The sequence below is a fragment of the Alexandromys fortis genome, unplaced genomic scaffold (assembly GCF_014885135.2).
Source record: "Alexandromys fortis isolate MF-2015 unplaced genomic scaffold, M_Fortis_MF-2015_v1.1 scaffold_116, whole genome shotgun sequence".
NCBI classification, from domain to species: Eukaryota; Metazoa; Chordata; class Mammalia; order Rodentia; family Cricetidae; genus Alexandromys; species Alexandromys fortis.
Genome location: NW_026067998.1, coordinates 2099139 through 2126092, shown reverse-complemented (window position 1 = coordinate 2126092; position 26954 = coordinate 2099139). Strand labels below are relative to the sequence as shown.

The 26954-nt window shown below is 39.4% G+C and overlaps 1 long non-coding RNA gene across 2 annotated transcripts in view; it reads right to left on the bottom strand.

Moving 5' to 3' along the window:
* Positions 1-26954, bottom strand: part of LOC126512650 (uncharacterized) — a 54357-nt gene that overhangs the window by 14774 nt on the left and 12629 nt on the right. For both annotated transcript variants that reach the window (XR_007595114.1, XR_007595113.1), the window contains one exon: positions 15976-16023. This is a non-coding gene — a long non-coding RNA (uncharacterized lncRNA). The remainder of the gene's footprint in view (positions 1-15975; positions 16024-26954) is intronic.

Sequence of the window (26954 nt, the reverse complement as noted above, 5' to 3'; positions counted from 1 at the left end):
TTAGAGAAAGCAAAAGAAGCCTTGCTGTTTTTGTTTCTAGTCAGCGTGCCAGGAAAGTGGTACTTAAAACCTTGCATGGTACCCTTACTAAGTGTTCACAACAGTCTTTAATCAGCTTTAAAACAATACAATATGACATTTCTTTAGCTGCCCTTAGCCCAAATAGTTAAGTCCCAATTTGTTATCCTAGTTACAGTCTCCTTCATTGCCCAGACCCATCATAAGTATTTCAATTGTTGGCTGTTACTTAGTTGCCATTTTCCTGCATTTCTCTATGGTATTTACCCTATTTGTGTGTGTGTGTGTGTGTGTGCGCGCGCGCACGCACTTGCACAAGCAAGGAAATTCTTTACTGCTGCATTACTTCAAGCTCTCCAATCTATGTTTTAAGAACTCATGCATGTAAACATTTATTTCTTTCAAGAGCCTCAGACAATGTCAGTCTTCGTTGTGGCATTCCCACAGTATCTTTTTCAAGCTTCAATTGTAATCAACAGAACAAACTGTGTAATTCTTTACTTACCTGGTTGGTGTTTGGATTTCCCAAAGGCTCGCCTAAGTTACCTGGATCTAGAACAGTTTCTGGAACTAATATAAAACTAATAGCTTTTGGTTTGGAGAGAGCAAAATGGTATTGGAAACAGAGTGCATATTGGCCAAACAATATTCAACGAGAAGTTGGAGCACGCAAATTCTAATCCTGTGCGTGCATCTAAATCTAAATTGTGTTTATCAACTGATGGCCTTCATGTTTCTTGAGTACTGAACAAAATGGTCAAAGTCCCTTTTTTTTTTTTTTTGCACTTTGATTTCTTCCCTTGTCAATAGGACAAATCTCACAAGTGCTCCCTGGCTCAGAAGTGCAACTCAAGAATCACAGGAAGAAATACACAAAATTACTATCCTCCCATTACCACAGAGCAGTGAGCCTGGCTATTTATTTTCATAGACTTTTCTTGATGACTTTAGAACTGTAGCAATGGACGTTTGCCTTATAGCTGAGGTCTCTCCTTGACTTGAGGCTGTTGGAACAGGCTAGCCTGACTTTTCTGACACCAGTGATTAGGAGTAAGAAGTCCCAGTGAAGGTCCATGAGCTCTGGAAAAAGAACATGAACTTGGCTCTATGATTAGTTTGTTGTGCTTCTCCTTGCTTCTTCCACAAGCTGTTCATATATGTCTGGTTAAAAAAATAAAGTCATCATCAATAGGCAGAAAAATTTGAAACAACGTTTTCAGTGGGCTAAAGTCCCTGAGAAATAACAGTCATTCAATCAACAAACATTTTTGGGAGGCTCTGCAGAGAGTTATAGGAAAATGTAGATGTCTTAGAAGTTGTTACAACAAAAGAAATTCTTATTGGTTCAGAACGGTCTTACTACCTCTCCTTCAGGTATGAGCTAGTCTAATCATTTTCTTTAATAATTAAATTAAATATACATAAAACCCCAACCTACGTACAAAAAATGGCCCCTTGGGTCTTTATATCTCAGTTCGTACTCTTTTACATTTCTTCCTAAGCGCTTTTCTAGGCATGCAGAAGTCTTATTTTATCTCTAAATTGTAAAAACAAACAAACAAAAAACAAAAATGGTATACCTTTTGTCTTTCCATAAATAGTAGAGATAGGATTAGTAGTTTTATGCTATAGTCATATGTGAAAAGTGATCATTCCCTTATAGTCTGACATCTTTCTTCCCCATATCCTTAGCCTTGTAGTAGGTAGCATTGTACAGTTTCAAAGTAGACTACAGAAAGATAAACTGCAGACGGACATTTTCTCTGCTAATCTTCAGCATCTTTGTTAATAGCTGTGGACATCTGCACATTTGAGTATGATGTTTAATCCGAATTTTAGAGATTTTCTCCTAGGCCTACAGAAAGAAGGTGAACTTCAAAATTCTCAAAATGAGTACTTTCAAAATAGAAAAAAAGTTCTTGTCTTTTTGGAAATCGGAATAAGATGATCATTAGCCTTTTAGAGGGAAGGTGAAGGAAGTGAGATTAAAGGACCAGGTTTGATTTTGTTTTTACATTAATAACACAGATGGCCACACTTCTGAGGACTGTCATAAATAAACATGACAATAAATGAAAGGTACATACCACCAACAACAGAGAAGCCAGAAATGAAACAAGGACACAACACTTGAGCTATAAGATTTGTCATTGACACAATGTGTGTCTAACTGGTCAGGTAAAAAACAATTTGCTAATGAGATACAATAATCCTTAAAGAAGGGACATGGAAGGAGTTCCCATATTGGGTACAGATAAAAAGAGTTTTCTAGTTATAATCATGAAATATTTTTATTTCATTAGCAGAAATAAAACTCACTGATGGGTAATAACCTTGCCTCGATCTCACTGAGACTACCTGGATGGTTATATTTCTGTGGATGTATCATCTTTGCATGTTATCACTATATCTAAAATATCTTCCTGTAAAAATAAATGATTCATTGCCACCGCTGACACAAGAAGGGTTTGCTAAAGGCAGCAAAAAAACCACCTGGCATTTACTCAACTTTACTGTCTCTTTCTACTGGCTTTTCTCTCCGCTGCATGGAGTTTGAGCTGGGCCAGGTCACCTTGTTCATTCACTCATCAGATGGTTGGACCCCTTCCAGAGAACAAACAGAAGGGCTTGAACTGGTCTGCTGAGTGACCTCAGGAGGCTCTTCAGCCTTTGGATGAAGTCCCTCCAGTGTGTGTGTGCCTCATGCGGAGGCTGGCTCTGCTCTTCGGGAGTATACTAAATAAGCCAGCTCTTCGAGAAAATGACAGCCCTTCAGGTTGGCATCAGGTCACCTGGGGCCTTTTTATTTTTCCAAGGACTAAACATTTCACACCCTGTCCAGCGAGGACACATGACAAGGTTCAAATCTCTTCACCGGTCTACAGATTTTCTTCCAGACCAATTTTTCCTTGTTCATGTTCATCTCACGTGTGGCATCAAAGTCGGATGTAACATGTTAGGTGGGAGACTAACCAAGCAACATATATAATTATAGCTTTCCTTAATCTCTCCTAATATGAATTTATAGCAATTCTCCCTGAACTGAAGATGGCCCTTTCCAAGACAAAGAAGATTTTGCGTAAGTTTAAAACTTTGTATCAGTTCCTAAACGGTCTTCACCCCACACTGCCTTCATGCGGTGTACATAGATCCACGTGTGAGCCTCGTGAGCTCTGATTTAGCCAGGTCTCATTATTCTCACAGATCATAGTTCTGTTTCTAAAGGGCTTTCAGAATCTGGGGGCAATGAGAGGTCATCCAGTTGAGTCTGGTTGAGTCCAGGCAAATGATGTGAAGTCATTGACCTTGTGAGCTTTGGGGCCTGACTCTCCAGCTTTCGGTGCACGCCCCCGGCCCTCGTTCCTAGCAATAATCTCTGTGCTCTCAGCAGTATTGTCTTTCTCTTTTGAGTTGTTGAATGGTTGGTTTTGTGTAAGAGCTCACTCACGTTAGCTTGAGATCCGACTACAAAGCGTCGTTGGGAAAGATACGTCCTCGTTTTTTTTTTCTTTATGGAAGGAACCCTGAAGTGACGTGCGTCCGCTCTGCCTGAGATCTGGCCTGCCCTTCACCTTTCAGGAAACAAAGTTCATCGTCATGCTGATTGGTCATTCACTTCTCACAAACTGCAGTGTAATGATAACAATGAGGGGACCAATGGCCTTACGGTGTTGAGATGAAGGGCATACTAATTCTAATTTTAGTCGTACTTCCTTGAGCAAGCGAGTTGAAATTTCTGGACTTTCCTTGCTGAAATGAAAAGAGAGAGATTTGCTATTTATGGTCTCCTGAGCACGGCTTCAGTTATTTATAGAAATGCCGTAGTTTCCTTAAGAGGAATGCAAGTTAGCATTTCATCAGTGTTCCCTGCTATGAAAAGAGGGTTCCATCCAAAATCAAAAACTTCCACACAAAAATAATACGTTTCCATTTTCTCCTAATAGTCTCTTCACATTTTGGGGAAGACTGTCAATGGAACACCTAGCTAACGGAGGGTCTGAATGAGATAAAAACACAGTAGGAAAGCGTAGGGAGGCACAATCCAAGAAATCCGACATTGTGAAATCGGAAGGGCCTAATATACTCTAAGGACAGACAGGGCAGCTACGATACACTTAGAAGCTCTGGATTATGTGAAAATTATTTCTAGAACTTAAAGAAAATTAGAAAGTTGTCAATTCACCTCTCTCATTTTAGGGATAAACCTCAAAGCCTGAGGCCCTTTGCTAACATTGCAACTGGTAAATGCTCCGGTCAGATCCTTGAGTCTTGTGTGATCCTTTCCCCTTACATCACGAAGACAAACTGCACAATTTTGCCTAAAGTGGCAGTGTGCTCAGGTTCTCCACCATGCCAAAGCAAGAGAGATGGATGATATCACTGAAGCAGTCTATTTGGGCGCAGAAAATGTCTGTCCCCGAGGCTGTGCTGCTGTCTTCTCGGTACTATTTGGGCAAATGGATCCGCGTGGTCTATCTCTGCAGAGCCCACAAAATGGAGTCCTTACTCTGTGATTCTGTGGAGACAGACTGGAGTGATTAATTGGAATTCAAGCTGAGGTTGGGAATATTCACAGAAGAATTTTGTGGCCGGGCACATGGTCATAGATGAAGACGAATGTGCCTTGGAGCCTAAATGGATGGAGAATGTGAAAGATGCAGGGTAGTCAGTCCCATTAGTGGTACTTTCTCCTTGTGCACTCACTAAGAACTTTTAGGATTATACAATTTGTTCCTGAAAGGCTATTTGGGATTTTGCTTGAAGCATACAGTTTGCTCATTATAGCTGAGAAGTGTGATCTCCTCTCTTCCTCTAGCCCTTCTCTCGTTTGAAAAAAAAAAATCAAGTAATCCTCACACAGACAGTGCTATATAACTCTGTGCCAAGACAATCGTATTTCTTGAGCCACTATCTAGGGATATGCTCCTCAAACACAAAGATCCATGTGCACTGCCTAAGTACTTTTTGCCACCGTACAGATTCTAATCCAGCAGATCTGGGATAGAATTCAAGTTTCTGCCTTTTAGCCAAACTCCCAAGAGGAGGTTAATGCTGCTTGCTGGTCCCCAGAACACGCTGAGTAGCAGGGTGGAGTTCCAGGGTAGCCTTCGGATTGGCATGAGAAGGGGTTAGTGAGGATTACTTAGCCAGGCTTTACTCTAATCCAATCTTGGAAGGGTGTTTAACCAGGACCTCTCTCAGCCCAGGATGGGGGAATTATTGAGCCTGTTGAGGCACTAGTGGTGAACATGAATCTTTGCACCTAAGCCTTCTTAATCAAATCAGCAATATTTGTGGGTGGGACTGTTTGCTTGCACAAACAACCTGCACTTGCCCACAGTAATTAGGTAATTGAATTGCAAACAGTAATTAGCTGCCTAACTGCCTGCTTGTTCATGCAGGTATCCAATTTGCTTTTGAAACGTGGCTTATACTGGGGTAAATGGGAGCTGGCGGTTAAGACTGCAGACACAATTAAGAAGGCCCATTGAAAATCTGGCTTTGAGTGAGTAGCTGGTGTGTATGGCTGTGAGAAAATAAAAAATTAATTAATTTATTTATTAGAAATATGAGTAAGTATACATATGAGAATATATGTAGTATATATAATTTTTTTCTGTTGCAACTGCTCTGATTACATTTATTTTGTGACTCAGGAAATCTCAGTTCTATTGCACTGCTTAAGAAAAAAAAAATCAGAGCTTGTATTGAACTCCTGTTCTCATGTCTTTGGAATAAAATTAAAGGCCAAGTGTTGCACAATAAAGTGACAGCCGGTCTGCTAATTTTTGGTGAACTGACAGGCGTGTTTGCTTCCTGAGAGCCCACTGCTCAATACAACCTATCAGGAAAACAGGTGAGGGCTTCTGCAGCTGCCTCTCCCATGTCAGAGAGCGGTCTAACAAAGGCAGCTCTTTTTTTCTCCCCCATGATCGTTTGCCTAACAGAGAGAAAAGCAACTAAAATTTCGAAATGCCTGCTTCTCCGATGAAACGAATTGGCATTCAAGCTGTTGAGAATCTTGGGTGAATATATTAGATAGTTCTCACTTATTCTTTAGAAATTGTTAATTCTTTTAAAAATGTGTCTCACAAGTCTTACTACCTACCTCAAATGTGTAAGATCCTGCCTTCCTCGGTGCCCAGCTGTGCATCCCTGAGCCCCACCATCAAGCTTTGCTAAAGTCAGTACATCTAGCTAATTCAAGTCCACCCCTGAGGCTCTTCTAGGGCTGCTTCTAAGGGCTGACCTTGAACCTTGTGACCACCCTATAGTCAGTGCTGGCTTAGTTGTCCCCTCCTTTCTAACAGGTGAAGGAACACACTCTCATTGTTGGAACACACTATTATTCTTGCTGGGAATCACCCAAGAGTTTTTGTTCGTAAGGAGCAATGTTTCATAAGCTATATGATAAATATTTAATCCTTCATGTTAAGTCACAAATCTTTTAAATTCTTTCAGATCACACTGTGGGATTTTAACATGAGGGTTAAATTTTTAGGGGAAAGATATGTTATAGATGTCTCTCTGTGAGGCATTGGCAGAAAGGCCATCATGTGCTCTTCAATTTGAAAGGAAGTCTGTGTAAGAGGACATAGAAACATTTAAACTTGATCGTTGAAATCCATTTAGTTTTCATTTTATTATGAAGTGTATTGTAGGGCTGTGGTCAAGGCTGTTGTTGCTGGAGCTTTTAGAGGTGGAAATCTGAGGCACCATTAGAAATGAAATGAAAAGGGACAGAAACCAAGGGCATATTTTATATCTAACATAAAAGAGTAAATTAGGACACAGAAAAGTTTGGCATTTAAAAATAGTAAAGAGGCAATGTATATGTTAAGATGAGAAATTACTATATTAAAGGCTGCTGTGCTTATAAGATATGGGAGTACTATGCACAATATTAAGAACCTCCTTTGAAAATCGTGATCTTCAGTGGGCATGCACAAAGTCCCCTTAATATTATTCTTCATAATGCAACTGTGGTGGCACAGGCTTGTGTGACCAGCACTTGTCAGGCAGAGGAGGAAGGATAACAAGTTCAAGGCCAACCTTAGCTACATAGTGAGTTCTAGACCGTCTAGACTACCTCATAAAAACAAAGGGGGAAATATTTTTCATATGTAAAGAGCTACAAACATCTGAAGAGGAATTTCTTAGGGAGTTGATTTTGTTGGTTCTTTTGAAGGGAGGAAAGTACGCAGGGTATATGTCTGACCCCAACGTTCTTTTTAAATTGTTTTTTTTTTAAATTATTTACTTTTTATCAATTTCATTTTATATTACAACCACAGTTCTTGCTTCCACCCCTCCTCTCGCCCCCTCCCCCACATCCTCTACAGCCAACCTCCCATCCACTCCTATGGCCTCCTATGGGGAGTCAACAAAGTCTGGCACACTATGTTGGGACAAGACCAAGACCCATTCCCCCTGCATTAAGGCTGAGTATGGCATCCCACTATGGTGGCATGGGCTCCAACAAGTTAGCTCATACAATAGGCATAGATCCTAGTCCTATTGCTAGGGGTCTCTCAGATAGTCCAAGCTTCAACACTCTCTCCCACAGATGGAGGGCCTAGTTTAGTCCAATGGAAGCTCCCCAGCTGTTGGTCTAGAGCCCAGAATTTTCCATGAGCTTGGTTCAGCTGTCTCCATAGACTTCTCCATAATGATCTTGATGTCCCTTGCTCATATATTCCCTCCTCCCTTTCCTTGACTGGCTTCCTAGAGCTCAGTCTGGTGCTTGGTTGTGGATCTGTACATCTGGTTCCATCAGTTACTGGATGAAGGCTCTATGATGATAGTTGGGGTATTCACTGATCTGATTACAGAAGGTCAATTCAGTCACCCTCTCCACTCTTGCTAGGAGTCTTAGCTGGTGACCCCAGCTTCCAATCTGGTCTTTCTGGTTTATATTCTTGGAATTGGTCAAAATTTGTCTTCAGGTCACTGCCGAAACAGTCTCAATGGATATGTCTCCCTCTCATTCTTTTATTGTTCTTGCTCACTGTCCACTCTGTCAAGAAAATTATTCCTTTCAAACAAATATCCTTGCTTTACTCCAAAGACTTGCTGATCATCCAATAATAAAACCAACCCTGCAGCCCGTGAGGCCACTTACAATCTGGTTGCTATTTATTTGCAAAGATCATCCGGGAACTGCTTGCCTGCTCATGTATCCAGTACCTGCACCACTGAACTTATCACCATTTTCTGAGTCCCTTGGACTCGTGGCTAAGAAATCAGATTGGGGTAAAAACAGAAAGCAGGTGCAGTGAATGGTCAAACTCAGGACAGATGATTCAGACTGATTGTATTTTAATCCTTCCAAAGCTTTATTGACTAGAAAGAACGCTTGTCTAAATAAGCTCAGAGCATAGCTGTTATCCATATCACATTGCTTTATAACCAACATTCAAGGAATTATATTAGCCTCTGGGCTACAGAGCATATGGAAGTCCAGATGGGTGGAGGGTTTTTTTTCTCCCATTTCATTTTGCTTCACTTGTGCTGACAGTATCAGATTTCTCATCTCTAGACTCATAGTTTGTACTTATAGACATAGTGAGCTCAGTGTCAGAGAGGGGGAGAACTTCAGGATGATGTTTTAGGAAGAGAGCACAGAGTTACCTTTTTCTTTTTTTTTTTTTTTAATGCCTAGCAATAGGCAAGAGTCCCTGCAGAACAGCTCTTCTTTAGCAGGGGATGTTCAAGGTTCGATGACTTTCAGGAAACACTCAGAGCCTTTAGCTTCAAGGAAATGAGCAGGTTGTTGATGATTTTTTTTTGAAATAGTTTTCCCTGTATCTGGAGGATGAGAGTGTCATTTTTAAACAGCACCCAATCTTTCCCATTGCTTCTTATTGTACTCTCCATTCCTGATGCTCATGAGGCTGGGAATATTAGCCATGGGACAGGCGGAATGACCTTCAGTCCCAAGAAGCTGGGAAGGAATGGAAGATGGGGAGCTTTGCTGACACCGAAATGCCTCTGGAAGTTGTGTGGCTTCTCTGATACCTATGGCATACCTTTTTCCCCCCAGAAATCTTGGCAAAGTCTGGATGTTAAGGAATCCTTCCTCAAACAAATAGAATTGGGCATATACGATGACTGCATTTTTAAAGGTCAGCTAGAGACACATATAATCTCCTTTCAGCCATGCAATCTGGTTAAGCATGTGTTCTTTCACCAACCATGAGAACAGTGTATTTGTATCACTTCAAGGAGGATTTTAATGAAATGCATCATGTCAGATACTTAGCTAGAAGAAGCAAAAACTTTTGGTGGCATGTAAAAATGCAAAAGCTCCATTACTTTAGTGCATGTGCCCTTATCATCAGTAACTTTGTAGGAGGGCTCTTCCTTGATTGGAATTCAGACAAATCAAACCAAAGGAAAATCTAGTCAATGGAAAGCCAGTCATTTTCAGAATCATATACAGCTAGATAAGAAAGTATTGTAATGAGGCTGTATTAGATCTGTGGGGAAAAATGAAATAACTACAATTTATGATGCCATCCAACTGCCTTTCTCTGGTCTGGAATGGGTAGAAAAGCTAAATCTGCTACTCAGAAAAGCCCAAGGCAGGGACTTTGTAATCACAGGAGTTGTCTGACTCTTGACGGTGCTAGCTCTAGAACTCTCCCAGCATCAAGGGACATTCCCTAACCCACCAGGATCTAACTGGATAATTGCTGAGTATCCATCAGCATGCTGGGAACTGGGGGAACCTTATATATGTGATAAAGCCCTGCTCTTACAGAGGGCAATCTCGTGAGAAAGATGTAAACAAACAAACATCCAAAATACGAGGGGCATACTATTCAGATATCTCTTAGCCGTGCTGTGTAAAGCTTTGAAATCTGTAAATAGGTTCCATACAGGCTGTGATTTATAAAGATTTAACTTACAGTCCAAGTAGCTCTTTATCCCAGGAGCATAAGGGAGAGAGGGAGAGACTGGCAATCTCCAAGCACTGAAGGAGGTTAATACTGTCTTGATAATTCATTCTTCCTTCATTCAGGGAGGTGACAGTGTTGTGGCTATTAATTGTAAGACAAAGTCTCCCTTTATCCTTCAAGCAGAAAGAACATGAAGCACTTTATGATGAGGAGTCATGACCCTCCAAAATAACCAATCGTTCTCACCTGTCTTAGTTACTTTTCTGTTGCTTGCTAGCATACTATAAGGAGCCTGGCAGCGGGTAGGCATGGCCCTGGAGTGGTATCCGAGAGCGCACATCTTCATCTAAAAGGACGAGGCAGAAAGAACACACAGAGAATGGCATGGGTTTTTGAAACTTTAAGGCCTGCCCCCAGTAACAAACCTCCTCCATATACTCCTAATCTTTGCTAAACAATCTCACCAACTGGGGCCAAGCATTTAAATGTATGAGCTTGTGGGGACCAGTCAAACCACCATACCCATGCCTTTTTGAAGATATCAATATACTGCATCATCCCCCTTTCAAATTCCTATATTGGCATCTCTAACCTTCAACATCTCAGAATGTCTGTAGCAGTGATGGAAACTTCTTGATTTCACTAAGGTGCTGATAAGAAGAGAACAGAGCACAGCGAGACGCTAAATTTGTGAGCTCTAAGCAAAGACCATGTTAAGGCCCAATGGAATGGTGATTATCTGTAAGTAAAGGGGCTGTCTGGAGCAATATGTCCCATACAGTGCTCAGAGAAAACTGATTTTTCAGTCAACTTTACCTGGGACTTCCGGCCTCCAGTTATTACAAAATTAAAGTCTGTTGTTTGTGCCACTTAATCTGTTGTATTTTGTTAGAGCTACTCAAGTTGACTAGGACAGGCACCATTGCCTCCTTTGATTTCTTTGTTATTCTTTAATTTTACTTAGTAACTCTGTTTTGTGTGGTGAGAGAGAGAGAGAGAGAGAGAGAGAGAGAGAGAGAGAGAGAGAGAGAGAGAGAGAGAGAGTTAGAGAGTGGAGAGTGTGATCTTATATCTCGCTGTTAAATATCAATTATTATTGCATTGTTCTACTACCATTTTTTTCTTTTCCTTTTAATTTTTCTTCTCCCACATATTACATATCTCTGCAATAAACATATATAATATTTCCCCTTCTTCCTCTTCCCCCCAGCTCCCTCTTCCCTCTCCCATAGAGCCACTCGTCCTTCATTTCCCTTCCAAAAATGTCAAGCCTTCCAGGGATATCAACCAATTATGGAATAGCAAGTTATAAGACTAGGCACATCCCCTCATATTAAGGCTGACCAAGGCAACCCAGTAGGAGGAAAAGGACCCCAAAAACAGACAAAAGAGTCAGAGACAGTTCTTGCTCTCACTCTCAGGAGTCCCACGAGGACACCAAACTACACAAGCATAACATATATGCAAGGAACCTAAGTCAGACCTTATTGGCTCCCTGATTGTCACTTCAGTCTCCGTGAGCTCCTGGAAGGATAGTTGATTCGGTGTGCCAAGTTCTTATGGTGTGCTTAACCCCTCAAATTCTGAGAATTCTCTTCTGCAGAATTCCCGAGCTCTGCCTACTGTTTAGTTGTGGGTCTCTGCATCTACACCTATCAGTTGCTGATGAAACCTCTCTGATAACGATAATGCTAGGCTGTCATCTATGTCTACTACCATTTCTTACAATTACCAAAACAGGAATCTTTTGAAAACAAACAACAGACAAACAAACGGAGCATGATCTATTGAACAATCTATGTAGACACTCTGATAGTACAACTAGTCTTGGAGATATTTGCAAAGAGACAACAACATCGAGTTTCTTTGTTCCATAAAATTTCTTTGTAGTTATTTGCCTTACTTTGTATTATTTTGGAGACTTCCATATACAAGTCCTCTACTTATGTCATTTCCATACCCCTCCTTTCCCATCCAAATCCTATGTCCCTCCAAGCCCTCTCAAATTTATGACCTCTTCTTCTGTAATTGTTACTGTTATAGCAATCAGTAGTCTTTAATTGCTAATAGCTCTTGATTAGGGGTGAGACCTTGTGAAATCCTCCCCCCCCATCCATGTTGGCATACCAACTAGTGTAGCCATTATGTAGGTCTAGTTCTGGTAACCGTATTGTTGAGAATTTAGAGATACAGCATCCCTATGGTATGTTGGGCACTGTCGTGCGACAGGAATTCTGGTTCTCTGGCTTCCAAGCTTTCTATTCCGTCATCCATGACATTGCCTGAGCCTTAGGTGTAAGGGGTGCCTTTCGGATGCACCAATTGAAGCCGAGCCCCTTCTGAATACTTGTCTGCGCTTTGACTCTTTGCACATTTCTGAAATATGCACCACCAAGAAGTTTTTTCTTTGATTCAGGGTGAGGACTACAGTTATCTGTGAGTACAGAAGTATTTAGAGTGCAGTTAAGAATTATGTTGCAAACCAGGCATCTTAGTCTTTGGTAATCTCTCAAGTCTGTGGAGGCACCGTAACTTTTTTTCAGAAGAATTGCAATTTAGAATCTAAAAAAACAATCTCCTGCTACTTTACATTTTAATATTGACATACTTGAAGAGCGGTCTCAGGAATAAATAATCATTTCAGATCTGTTCTGGCTCAGTGATCCACAAGTATGCCTTCAAGGGACTATAATCTTCTAAGGCTTATCTATATACAAAGTCGTTATCTTTCCTAAGTATCAGCTGTGACTTAAATGTCTTTCTATTGGGTGAGGTTGAAAACTCACATAGATTGTATTTAATAGCCTGGAGATTGACATGTAAGTCAGAATTATTTGGAAAAAAAAAAAACCCTCTCACCAATTCAAAGACATAATTTTTCTGTCTTCCCCGAAACCAGCCAGAAAGCTAAGGTCCACCTTTTTGTAGTTCTGTGGCTCATAGCTTGGAAATTTGTGTTGGGAGACATTAAAAATACTTTTTTTTTTCACTTGAGCTTTTTGGTTGATAAAATGCTAGCTAAAGTAGACTGTGCGCCGAAATTCATTTCCTCCGCCTAATGACTAATTGTGGTAAAATAGACATGGCTTCAGAACCATGCCTCTTGATTTGCATTTTTCCTTCTGATTCTTAGATTTAAAATTCTAGTTGTGCTAGAAATCATGAGATGTCTAACACTTCTTAAAAATTATATAGATCAAAAGAGAAAGCATGTTCATGAAAAGCTTTGATAGTCTCCTTCTAATAAACCATCCTTTAGACATTTTTAATTTATACAGAAAAGGAGTATTCAGTCGGGAAATGCTCAGATATTGTGCTTTGGAGCTGCAATTGATGTGATCAGCTCGATCCACATGGTGCACATTATCCCTAACTCGTTGGCAGAGGGGAAAATTTAGCTTGATAATGGTTTGCATTTTCTTCAGGGAAAGAAACTAGTCTCATTTTTATTAAAAAACAAACAAACAAACAAAAAAACAAGGCAGCAAGTCTGGGCCACTCCCGGCATAGGTATTAGCTTATTGTACACAGCGTTGCTTCAGGTAGGCGAAGGAGACCTTCCCCTGTCTGACTTTGTGTTGTCTTTTTTCCCAGGAGAGTACTAATTCCTTCCTGATTTTTATAGCCAAATCCAATAGCAACAGAAGACAACATCTGTGTTCAATAGGTACAATTTTTCTGCCAGCTCACATTAAATAATTCATTATGAATGTTTGTAGGGCTGAAATTAGCCTTTATTAAATATAGAAGCCGGCATCATCACCATTCTCTGATGAGAGCAATCAACCCCTTTAATGATTCCTCCCTTCACATGCTACTGTCAGGACTTTTAATTGTTTTAAAGCATTTTTGTGCTCCGTTTTTATTATAGGTTGACTTGTGATGCTTCAGTGGATGTTGAGGTATAAATACTGTTGTCTATGAATATGCTCTTATTTGGAAATAGTTCTTTACGATGACTGAGCTAAAATGAGGTCATGAGAAAAGGAAACTAATTTCCCCATGACCTTACAAAAAGAGGAAACTGAAAGGCTGAAGAGATGGTTAAGAGCATTTCTTGCTCTTAGAAAAGACCTGGGTTCAGTCTTTAGGATCCATTTGGTGGCTCTCTACCATCTGTAATTCCAGTTTTAGGAAATTCAACACCCTCTTTTGACTTCTGAGGGGTCACCAGGCACACACATTGAGAACATACATACATACAGGCAAACCACTTGGAAACCGAATGAATCAAAAGGGGGGAAAAAAAGGAAATTTGCAGATGTGACAATGCCACCTATAAGCAAGGAAAACTTGAGACCACCAGAATCTATGGAGAAAATGCCCTCCTAACCCTCAGGAGCTCACAACACTTCGTGTGTTCATTATAGAAACCCCAGGCTCTTATGTTAAATGATCACTAAATTTAAAATTGTATCTCAGTTCCTACTATCTCTACTTTTATTCTTGCCCACTGTTTAATAATACTCTGTTTTGTTTATCTTTTTGGCCATCTTTTCTCTTCACTAGAATAGGAATTCAATAAAGCTGATAACTATTGATTGTTTATTGATTAGAAGAGTACTATTGGTTGTTGATGATATACTCCAGGAACATAAACTCAGATACTCTCTAAGTGAATGGGAGAGCAAGTTCCTTGCTTTCCTTTGCTATGCAATTCTTCCTTTGGCTGTGATAAAATTACCAGAGAAAAGAAACTCAAGGGAGAAAGGGCTTATTTCGTTCACAGGTCTGGGTAGAGTCTATCAGGACTAAGACAGCCCAGGGATAGGAGCTTGAAGGAGCAGCTCACATAGCATCTGCAGTGAAGATGCAGGAAGGAGCTGGGGAGCTGACCCAGTGATCAAGAAAAAACAACTACTGTTCTTGCAGAAGACCAGTGTTCAGTTTCCCGCACCCACAGCAGATGATTCACAACTAACTCGGGGATCTGATACCCTGATCTGGGCTCAGTGATCACATGCTCATATCCCTTCATCACAAATACACGTCTCCACAATTAAAAGTATCAAGAATGGAAAGCAGTGGTGGCGACAGCAGAGGATGACAATAGCTTACAGCTGCTCAATTCAGTTTTCTCCTGTTACGTACATAATCTAGGATTCCAGTTAGGGAATGGCTCCACCCACAGTGGGTGGGTATTCCTGCCTCAATTATTGTAAGCAAGATAATCCCACACAGGAATACCTAGAGACCCATCTCTCAGAGGATTCTAGATTCTGTCAGGTTGACAATATTATTACAAATCTCAACCCCTGTCTCGAAAAACAAAAACAAACAAACAAACAAAAACAAACACTATTACAAATCTCAATACCTGTGTCACTCTGAAGGCATTGCCTCCATAGAAGGGGGAGAAAGAGGAAAAAAAATTAAAAGAACAACAGGATGTTTCATGTAAAATGCTGGGAGGTTTGCATAATCTAGGTTCTATTACATTGCAAGTGGATTAATATTTTGTAAGATGAAATCTCTTCACTTTTCAATTCTATTCATTTCATCTTAAGTGAATGACATTTTAGTACTTTTTGAGGAACACTGATTTTCTTAAGGATAGCCCAATGGTTTTGAATGTTTTACTTGAAATTCCTGACTTTTGACCCATCAAGAAAATCAGTGGATTCCTAACACAACTGGGTTCAGATTTTTTTTTTTTTTGGTATACTCTATAAGGTACTGTACATGGCTGGAAAAATCATCAACTTCCACACCAAGGTTCTGAGAAGGCTTTCACACATATGGAATTGCTATCTTAGAGGGAGCAATGTGCTGTATCACCGTCTACTTTGGGTATGATGCTATATTGTTTAAATGAAGAAACAATGTGTGATCTGGACTCCTTCCTTAGACTGTCCTCACACAAAATAATATCAGCTAGACTTCCAAAGCAGTTTTGTGTTTTCCTTTTTATCAACTTCTTTCAGTATCAACTACAGATACCACCTAGTAGATCACCATGTTTTTATGTTGTGCAAATTGAAAATTGTAAAACTCTTGTGGGCTATTTCCAACTCCAGAGTAGAGAGAACAATGCTATAGAATCAGAAAGTCTTACCTCTTGCTGTATGTATGGCCTTGGGTGGATTATTTAACCTCTTGAGGTCTGTGAAAAAGAATAGTAATAGTTAATGCTTCAGGTTTTTTTTTTTTTTTTAAACGGAGAACATGGTAGGTGTTCTGCAAATGGCATATACTGCTATTTCCCCTCTAGGCTGGCAATTTTGATACAGCATTTACTTAACCTATAGACCTAGGTTGCTCCATCTTTGGCAGGAATACTAACAGTGGTGCCTTTTCCCCACACAGCGTGTGGGCGGAAGTGCTGCCTCTGATCCAGTTTGACTCTTTCTCGTGACAGATATGGATGTGATTTTGTGCAGGAGACTCAGGTTGCTCACGCCAGCAGAATGAAGAAGGAATGTGAGTACCCAGAATGGATCTGGAAGACTCGGAGTCACTCGTATAACTCCATACGAAAAAGTCCCCAGTGACCTAAACCTTCCTGCTCTGATAGCTGCTGTGGTGGCCTCCAGTTCAAGAGATTAGTGAGTTCTCTAATGTTTTCTGTGGTGGAAACGTTTTTCACTAAGGTATGTGCTTGAGCAACACCCTCACCTGTTTCCCACAAATAATGCTAACTCCCAATTCCACCAGGGTGGTGTGGGTGCTCATTAAAGCGTTTCACAAGCACACAGAGAGAAAGGAAATCAACTTGAAAGATAATTTATGAGCAACCTTTTGCAGTTTGAAAGTATGCCAGAAAACCTAGCAGAAGCCACTCAGGTTTTTATGGATTTTTTTTGTCCGTTATTGCTGTTTGTCATTTTGGTGTGATAACCACCTGTAATCATTAACACTCCCTATTTCTAGCGTGGGGTCCCAAACATCTGCCGCAGCAGCCAAAATGTCCCTCAACAGAATTCAAGTTTATGGTCCTGAAATGAGAATTTCATTTCCTGTTGTTGGAAGCATGCAAGAGCCTTTTTGACTCCAGCTTGTGTTCTTAAAGCCACGGGTACCACCCCGGTTGTTCTTCTGACTGTGATTTTGTTCCTTAGATAGTCTCATGAGTACCTTATCTCTGCTGCTGAATTTCAGGCACACCGAGGACAAATGGGAGATCTCCTCCAGTGTTGTGTATCATTCTCCAGCGGGCAGAGTGGGGCCCAGGAAATGGTTATTAAATATATTTTGTATGTGGTTCTGTAAACATAACAATGCCACAAAGTCTATAGTGAGGAGAGGGAACAGTATGGAGAGAGGACACTCTGATAAATCACTTTGGTCATTTCTTTCATTGAAATGATTTTATTTAATCATAAAGGCCAAAGTTCTAAATTAGGCCAGTAAATCTGAAAAATATAAGACAAGGGGAATATGTGTGTGTGTGTGTGTGTGTGTGTTGGAGGGTTCTTTCTTCTACTCTAAATGTATGTTCTGAAAATAAGGGCTGCAGATTGAATTTCTCCTGCAAATGGTTTATCCTGGAAATCCCTTTCTCCGCAGCACAACTCGGGGCACTAAGCAGCTACTGCAGCACATCAGTCTCGGCCTCAGTGAATCATCCCGAGAGATCACAATTGCGAGGCTCCGGGCCTTGAAAGATATTAACATTCTAGGATGATGCTTTTATTTATTTATTTTTTTTTTTACTGGAAAGAAGCTGATGTAATTTGACCTTAAAATATGAAAATGTGATCTTCCATTCAGACCAAAGAGGCTCAGTATCTCAGAGCACATTTCCTGTAAATATCCCGTGTGTGTTCCACAGGATGTAGTTTTCACAGTCCCTCAGTGAAACTTAAACCATATTTGCTCAGAAATGTGGTTTTTGCTTTCCAGAATTTTCTGACGCCTTAAAAAGAATTGAGGAACACAAGCCACACTTTGCATGTAATCTGCCATCAAGGTGGCAGTTGTTTTGAGTCAAGAATATTTTCATTTTGTTTAGATGCAGATATGTTATTATTACAAATAGTAGATAATATATCTCTACATTTATTATACAAAGTAATATGTAAAATTAAACATGATGTCTATTTAAAGTCTCCATTTAGTACTACTAGATTCTCTTTTCTTGAGGTTGTCCAGTGTGATCAGAACGCTCCCACGGTCCAGGTTTAAAACAGCTGGTTTCTATTAGGAAGTTGGATGAAAGCAAGGACACCAAAATATGCTGCTTAATTTGGGCCATAAACGATCACAATATCATCTGCAAAGTGCAGGACCATGCTGCCATCACGCCTAAACACCTTGCCTCACATTATTTCATGCTGAAAAAAAAAATCCACAGGAGTCCAGATCTAACAGTTCTAATATTGAGCCATAGCATGAAAGGTGAAAGTGTGGAGCATTCTTTTCCTGAAGGCTGAGAATTCTGAAGAGTGTTCTCTGTGTGACGGGGAGACAGAAAGCAAATTATATAAATACATTTCAATGACCACTGCCTTTCGAGTCCATACCTCATATGCAAAGGAAGGGAATGGATACACACACATATATTCCTCATGTTTATGTGTATCCATTTCTTTTCTTTGCATAGTCTTCACACACATGTATTCACACACACATACACACACATGTGAGTGGCATGTGAGAGGTAAATGAATATAGGATTGTGTGTGTGGTTTATATATAAGTTTTTATAAGTAGAGGGGCCTAGGTATGTGGTACCTAGTTGAGAGGAATTGTATGGTATGATGCAATGTATATACATATGTGTATGGGACTATAAATGTATATGGTATGTTGTAGGAGGCCGCTTGTTAGTTCCCAGCTGCCCAGACCCAAAATAATCACACAGAAACTATATTATTTAAATCACTTCTTGGCCAATTACTTAAGTGTATTGCTAGCTAACTCTTACATCTAGAATTAATGTATTTCCATTATTTTGTATTTTACCATGAGGCTTGTGGCCTACCAGGAAGATTCCAGTTGATAGCTAGTGTCTTTTCCCTCTGGTAGCTACGTGGCATCTTTCTGATTCCACCTTCTTTCTCCCAGCATTCAGTTTAGTTTTCCCCACCTAGCTCTTCTCTGCTAAGCCATTAGCCAAAACAGATTCTTTATTCATTAAGCAATAAAAACAACACATATACAGAAGGACTTTCCACAACAATGGCATATTTGTCAATGTGCTGTGATATACCTATCTATGTATAGATATGGTATATGTGTATATGTTTGTATGATTTTTATAAAAGTGTATGTGATCTGTATCATTTACAAATGTGTGTTGTGTGTGTTTTGCATGCATATGTGTATATAATATGTATGATCTTTGTATACGCTTTGTATATATTCGTTTATTTGTAAATCTGCTCTTAATAAAACAAAGTGCCTTGAGAATTTATCTCCCCCAATCCACATTTCTCTTTGTTCCAAAGTTATCTTTTTAAGAGCTCTTTGTGAGCTTAGTTTATCCTTCCTATGAGAAAAGTAAATGATGATGATCATGATGATGATGGTGGTGGTGGTGGTGATGATGATAGCCACCAAAGACTAGAAACACGGGAGATGATGCACTTTTTCATCTTGACTTCAGTTACTTTTGTGCAGTAGTTGCCTCACCTTGTTTCTTCCCCTGCACTTCATAACTAGACTCTAGGGAGGAATGTCTGTGCCCAGGGTATAGGAGGATAGAGGTTAGGCTTGGAGGTCTGGTCACTCAGGCCATCTCTGCCATTTGCTAGCTGCTTGACTTTGGACTATGTTCTTGGTCTCTCTGAGCCTTACTTTCTTCATTTATAATAGGGATGGTAACAACATTTCACATGAGGGTGTCATTGTGAGTGTGCAATAAATTAATGTGTGGGAGGCAGTTATCATAGTGCTCGCTGTCAGATGAGTACTCTGTACGACTTAACTATAATCTGTGTCATCTCTGGGGGTACTGTGCACTGTCCTCCATGGGTTCTTTGTTACTCTGGAATTCCTTTTTTCATTTTACACACCTTTAAATCCTTTCTGGCCCAGATTAAATGTCATCATTCAATTATCATATTTGAACCAGGGAAGCTTTGCAGGTTAGTGACTTAATATTTGGATTAGGAAATAAAGGCATGTAGGGTCAAATGTAAGTCCTGTCTATTGCAACTCTCTTTCTCTCTCTCCCTCCCACCTCTGTTTTGTGACACAGGGCTTCATTGTGCCACAGCCCTAGCTGTCCTGGAACTAGCTTTGTAGACCAGGCTGGCATTGAACTCACAGAGATCTGCCTGCCTCTGCCTCCCAAGTGCTGGAAATAAAAGCCTGTGCCACCACTGCCAGACTGCAACTCTCTTTTAAAGTGAATTTGCTTTGTCAGTAAACTAGAATTAGAATTAGAACTCTGCCTTTTTTTTTTAAGGTACTGGTGTTAAATGAGCTAATATATAGGAAGTGTGACCTGAAACTGTGTCTTCCACTTCTGGCTCTCCGCTCTTGTCTCCTGGACACGTATCCAATTACCCACTCACACTATTCTCTGCTTGGTGCTTGTCAACATTACATCAATTATTTTTTTCCCTCAATCACTTAGCATGGTGCTACGTCAATAACAATCTCTCAAAACAGATTTCCTCTTGATTAAACAAGCAATGAGAATGAAAGAGAATTCAGAAAAGGAACCACAACCTAAAACCTGCTTAGAAGTCACTGCCATGAAAAGATACAGTAATATTGATAAACATTTAGGTGCTGTGCTGCAAAGCTTTCCTGCCTCAGTGATACCCTGGAACCTGGGGAAGGCAAAAAGGACTTTTAAGAACCTACTTTAATTTGTTTTCATCCCCTATTTCTTTTGTTGTCATGTAGCGAGGAAGACTGATTCTCGGGGTCACTGCAAATTGATTTTGTGCTGTGCACTTTAAAGAATTGAAGTAGGCTCTTAGAGCTTTGTTCACTACTCTTGCTCCTAAGAATTCTCATTTTGATCATTGATTTAATTTTTTTCTTTTGGTAATACCTTTTTTAAGTACAAAAAATTCTTAGCAAAAATATTAGCCTTGTGGATAATTGGTAGAGAATTAAATTTTGATGTTATAAAATCTATGTGTAGGAATAACATAATCCAAATGATTCTCACAGATGAAGTGTAACAAATATGATTTCTTTCTGATCCTTCTGCTTCAAAATGCCACTAAAATAATATAAATCTTTGGGTAGTATCTTGTGAAAATTTTAACAATTAGTATGGCAATTAAAGTTCTCAAGATAAGAAGGAATGCACATAGAGTATATTTTCTTATCATTTTGCTATTTGTGTACCTTGAGAAGAATGATTTTAACACTGACCTTCACTTTTTAATTTTTTCTCTTTGTACTGAAGAGGGACATTTTGTCTGCCTGTTTCAACAATTTATAGCAGAATCCAGCAACCGCCTTTATAAATATCAAGATTAATATAAACCTCAGAGGGACCCAGTCTTTAACACCCTGACTTGGTCACTAGGAGACTGATTTCATGAGTGCTTCTTGTCTTGATAGAATATAGCATCTTCCTTTTATAAATCACCATTGTTTTCAGAAACTTTTGTGTTGGGATGCTGTGTCACTCCATGCTACCCCCAAAACAGAAAATAGACTGTTTGCCCTTTGCTGTGATTTTAGTCAACATCTTGGAGAGTAGAGGTTAAACAATTGAAAGAGAAGTGATGGAAAGTAAAAAGGGAAATTTTCCAAAGTGTTAAAAGACATCATTTCAATTATAAGTGGGAGATGTACGCAGATGCTTCATTGATGAAATGGCTTTCCTTACTGTGTGAAAATTAAAGACTCTCTGGACCCAAACTCCTATAATACCCTCAAACAAGACTTCTGCCACGGCATGAAGTCAATTATCTCCATGGCAACCCAAACAAATAGTGAATATTGCTGCAATAGACAAGATGGATAAACGGTGCATCTGAAATTAATTTATGTCTTGGGATCAGATAGTTGAAATGAGAGAACTGGTCCGTAAAGTACCCAGGAGAAGCTATTAAAAAAGAAACAAAGTAAGTCCCTTCTTAAGTTTCCAAGAGGGCCGAGGTTGAAGCATATAAATCCTGCATGCCTTCCCTTTAAGGAGGAAAACTGTCGATACATCCCCATTTACATGGCCACTTCGAGGATTCCCTCTGTAAATCTCAGGCCTGCCAAAGATTGTTTATTAACAAGCACCTTCAAGACCAATCTCTTAATCTACACTCTTGTTCAGTTAGATAGTATTTTTCATTATTACATCCATCAGTTCTGAGATGCAGAGATGCCCCCTCAAAGACTAAAGTTCAGAAGATTCTGAGTCAAAGTCTTGTGTTTAAAAAGGGAAGAAGAAAGGAAATTATTCACTTCCAAATGCGCAGAATCCTCAGAACATCCACAGAGCTGTAAATTTTTCATTAAGTATAGAAATTAATAACACTAATTAAATCACTGTTTGGAAAATAACTCCAGATATTAAAAGGAACTTTTCAGAAGGAAAAGGAATGCATCTGCTTTTCTGTGTCTGGAGATATGGCTTCTGAAGTCAGGAGGTTCCAGTAGCAAGCCTGCTTTGTGGAAGAACACATCACTTACCCTAAATAGAAAAACAATAGAACCAGAAGACTGAGCAAGACACAGACCCTGCCTGTTCCTTCCTAGGGCAGAGCAGGCATGTCTGGGTTGTAATCACATTTGATGCTTTAGCTGACCTAGACATCCTCTTTGCAGCAGATCCCACCTCAGCCCTCCAACCCCCTCAGTCCAGGACCAGTTTCCTCTTCCTCATTCAGTCATTCTTATGGGCAATAGTTTCTTCCTTACATCTCTCACTCATTTTCTTTCGTTCCCAGAAATGTACAACTGGACGATTTTAACAGTTTCTAATGTCCCAGGCTAGGTGATTACCTTCTGCCTTCCTGTCTTTCTTTATCGTTTGGATTTATTTTCCAAAGAGGTCATTTTCATTTTTCATCCATTAAACCAAAACAGAATGGTTTCCTGTTGATTGCGGAATAACCCCCAAATTCCTCTCAGAGGCATTTATGGTTATCCACCAGCTCACCTTTTCTGCACTCTAGCACAGCTCTGCAAGAGCGCACTCCCATCCATCCATCCATCCATCCATCATCCTAGTCGTTATCACTTACCACAAGTACCTCATGTTTTCCTTTGTGTCCTAACTTGTATAATCTGCATTTATATACCTGGAAGACCTTCCTCAGAGGCATCTCCTTGTTCCCAATGCAATATGTGCCTGACAATGTCTTATATATTTTGTTTAAAAATCAAACTCAAATATCCATCATAAATACTTGCTAACTCGCTGATCTCAAATTTTCTTTTCCCTGATAATTCCAATAGTATTTAATGTCTGCAGGAGGCAGGATAGTCTAAGGATATGTATATGCCCTAGTGTCTAGAACTTCTGATGTGCTACATTACAGCTGAGCAAGGAATTAAAGTAAATATGTCTTAAAATAGGGAGTTTTTCCTGAATAATATGGATGGTGTCCGCTAGTCACATGCTACTTTACGGAGAACAAACTTCCTCTAGGTATAGTCAACTGCTGCCAAAGGAAAGCCTGAGAAAATACTAAGTGTGAATAATAGTTCAGCCTTAATTTTGCCTTGTGGATCCCACAACAGAGAAACCAAATGTATTGACTAGAATTTCTGACCCACGGTACTGTGTACTATCCTTTTATTGTTTGGAATCAGTGAACTTATAGTAACTGAAAATTTACACAATGTTATGACTATATATCACACAAATTATTTTAGCTATTCAAGACACGTGATTTCAGAATTCATTCAACTGTTTGGGTCTAAATTTTGCTTTAATGCTTACAAACTACATGATCTTGGGCAAATTATTTAATCTCTTATATACTGTAGTTTCTTTATATCTAACAATAAAACTTGTCATTCATTTGTAATAATTTTAGTATTATAATGAATATTATGTGAGATTTCATGCACATAATAACAAAATTAACTGCCCTATACTAACATTCAGTAGTGCTTTGCCTTCTGATTATTTATGTTCATTATATACTTATAAAAGTAGTTTTTAAGATCCTGATATATGAAGTAGTAGATTACAAATAGCTGTGAATTCTTCATAATTTTTAAAAGAGGCCTATTTACTGTCATTTGTATACAGATTGACTTTGACCATCATTGATTGATGGAACATGGTACCTCAGATTTTGTGGAAGTTTCAAAGGGACTTATAAATTCAGTTATTCTTTGAATTGGTTCAGCCATCATTTGAAAGAGCCCAGAATTAAAGACCATGCAGTAATAAGAAGCCTGATCATCTTTGTCTCTTTAGGCATCTCTACAGAGGCTGCAGACTAGTAACTGTTCAGGCCACTGAAATGTCTATCCTGAGTCATGCACAGAATCCCAGTGAGACCAGCAGCAGTGCTCTTCATCCCACAGAACCTTGTTATATCATAATTAATTCAGTTTTTAGCCTGTTTTTTTTTGTAGAAATATAGAGCTAATGCATGAGACTATCTCCTCTCCACTAAAAAAAAAAATCTAATCTCCCCTGCAAAATTCAGACAAGAACCTAGTGATTTATAAACAATCAAATATTTGAATAAAATTATCACAAATTCCCTTGATTTTTACTGCTTCAATATACCTTTAAAGGAGGCCAGACACGTAGGGATACCATATGCTCACATTTGAATGGACATCTACTGGGGTGGCATTAACCTACCAGTGACCACTTCCACAAAGAAGAGAGATTCCCTGTGGTAGTTTGGATGAGAACGACCCCCATTGGTTTATATGTTTGAATACTTGGTCTTCATTTGGTGGAACTGTTTGAGAAGGATTGATAGGTGTTGGTCTTTGTTTGAGGATATGTATCACTAGGGGTGGGCTTTGAAATTTCTAAAGACTTGTGCCATTCTCTTTGTGTCTGCTTCCACTTTGCAGATTGAGGTGTTAGCTCTCATCTCTTTCTGCTGCCAAGCCTTTGCTCTGCAATCATGCTTTAACCCTCTGAAACTTTAAGCTCTGTGTTAAATACTTTCTTTAATAAGTTGGTCATGGTGTTTTATCACAGCAATAGAAAAGTAACTAAGAAGCCCATCCTTTCTTGGCAGCCTGCAACTGTCTATAGGTGTGTGGTCTTGGATCCCTCTCCTACCTATGCTGGGATTTTGACTAGTTTGACCTTTTGCAAATTTTCTGTAATACCAATTGTTGCTGTCAATGCTTGTGCATTGTAGTTTACTTATGTACAAAAATCAGCATTTCCGGGCTGGAGAGATGGCTCAGTGGTTAAGAGCACTGCCTGCTCTTCCAAAGGTCCTGAGTTCAATTCCCAGCAACCACATGGTGGCTCACAACCATCTGAAATGGGATCTGATTCCCTCTTCTGGCCTGCAGGCAGACACACAGATAGAATATTGTACACATAATAAATAAATAAAATATTTTTAAAAAAATCAGCATTTCCAAGCTCTCTCTCTCATCAGCTCTTACATCCATTCTACTTCCTCTTTCTCCAAGTTCCTGGAGCCTTGGATGGTAGAAAGCTGAGAGGAGATAATGGTGGATAGATATATATTATATAGATGTATGGAAATTTCAAAGTATAAAAGTGTTATTAAAACTAATTTCAGAAAACATATACTTCTTTCAAAAGCAGCATATTTGGCATAAAGCATATAAAAAAGTATCACTAAAATAACTATAAAAATATGTGAGCCATGTATCTTTGATTCATCAATGCAAGTTTTGTGTAAGTCTCTTCCAAACTTCCTCTACATTCTACCACAGAGCCTTCCGGTTTCAATACCTGTGACTAAGAGGCAATAGTTTCTGCATTTGTTCTAAATTTAAAGCAGTTTCCAGAAAATAAAAGGCTACTGTTTGGAGTGATGTAGAAACCGTGACCCAGTGATCCCTAGATCAAGTGTTTGCATTTCATGATATATTCCGTCATGTGTTGGGACGGAAATTAACTGGTGGTCATTGTTTAGCTCCTTGTGTTTATATCATAAAACACATCACAGTTGGGGTTGGCTGGCAATCTCAGCAAGGATAAGAAAACAAACATGAAACCGTTTTAATGAATGGGCCTCTTCTCATACTTTGCCTGGTAGCAGTTTCTTTGATGGTGGTGTTTAGCAAACATAGGTTGACACAGTGTTAGGATATACTAAAGATTTTTCTATATGCTCTATAAGGGAAAGTAAAAAGACAATTATCTTAATCAAAATTAATCTAAACAATGCTTATTGTCGCTTTGGAAATAGTTAATGAGTATAAATTCTTTATTTTCTGATTTGTTTTACAATTATTGCTTTCTCCTGAAGAACGTAGACTCTGACCACAACAGAAAGACAGTGATTTCTTCCTCTAGAAAGCAACAAGCCCCCACTAATGGGGGGGAGGCAATTGTTTTTGTATACCAACAAAGGTGAATGTGAATTGTGCATGCTCACATATGAGCATGTGCAAAGATGCTACCCCCGCCTTCTGGACTCTAGACAGTCTTTCTTGGCGCACTGCATTGCCATGCTCTTGAACATCCCTTTAGACTCCAAGGACTACTGACTGTCTTTCTCTGAGCCTAGACCATGCTGCTTTTTTCCTGGACTAGAAACTAATGATTAACTGTCTTTCAAGGTTGCTGTTGCCATTTTAAAAAGGAAATTGGCTCCCTTAAATGTTCTCTAGTTTCCCTTATGCACAGAGAATGTGCCTTCATAATTCCATGGGATAGAAATACTGTTATTATCACTCAAGGGATCCAAAAACATTGAGGATCTTTAGTTATAAACTGTATTACCATCTGAGTCACACACTTGAACACTGTACTTAACTTCAGCTCAGTGCAATTCACATAAAAATCTTATAAGTCATTACCAAACATTTCAGACTTTCTTTTTAAAGCAGCATCAACAAAACCAAAGGAAACTGGTCTCCAGGCCACCTGCAAAATGTTAATACAGATTAAATCATATAATACCAAGAGGATGTTTCCATAGCCATCTCTTTTAAATTGCTATTAACCAAGGCACATGAAATTCTTGTCACATTCACCTAGCTTTAAAGATGCAA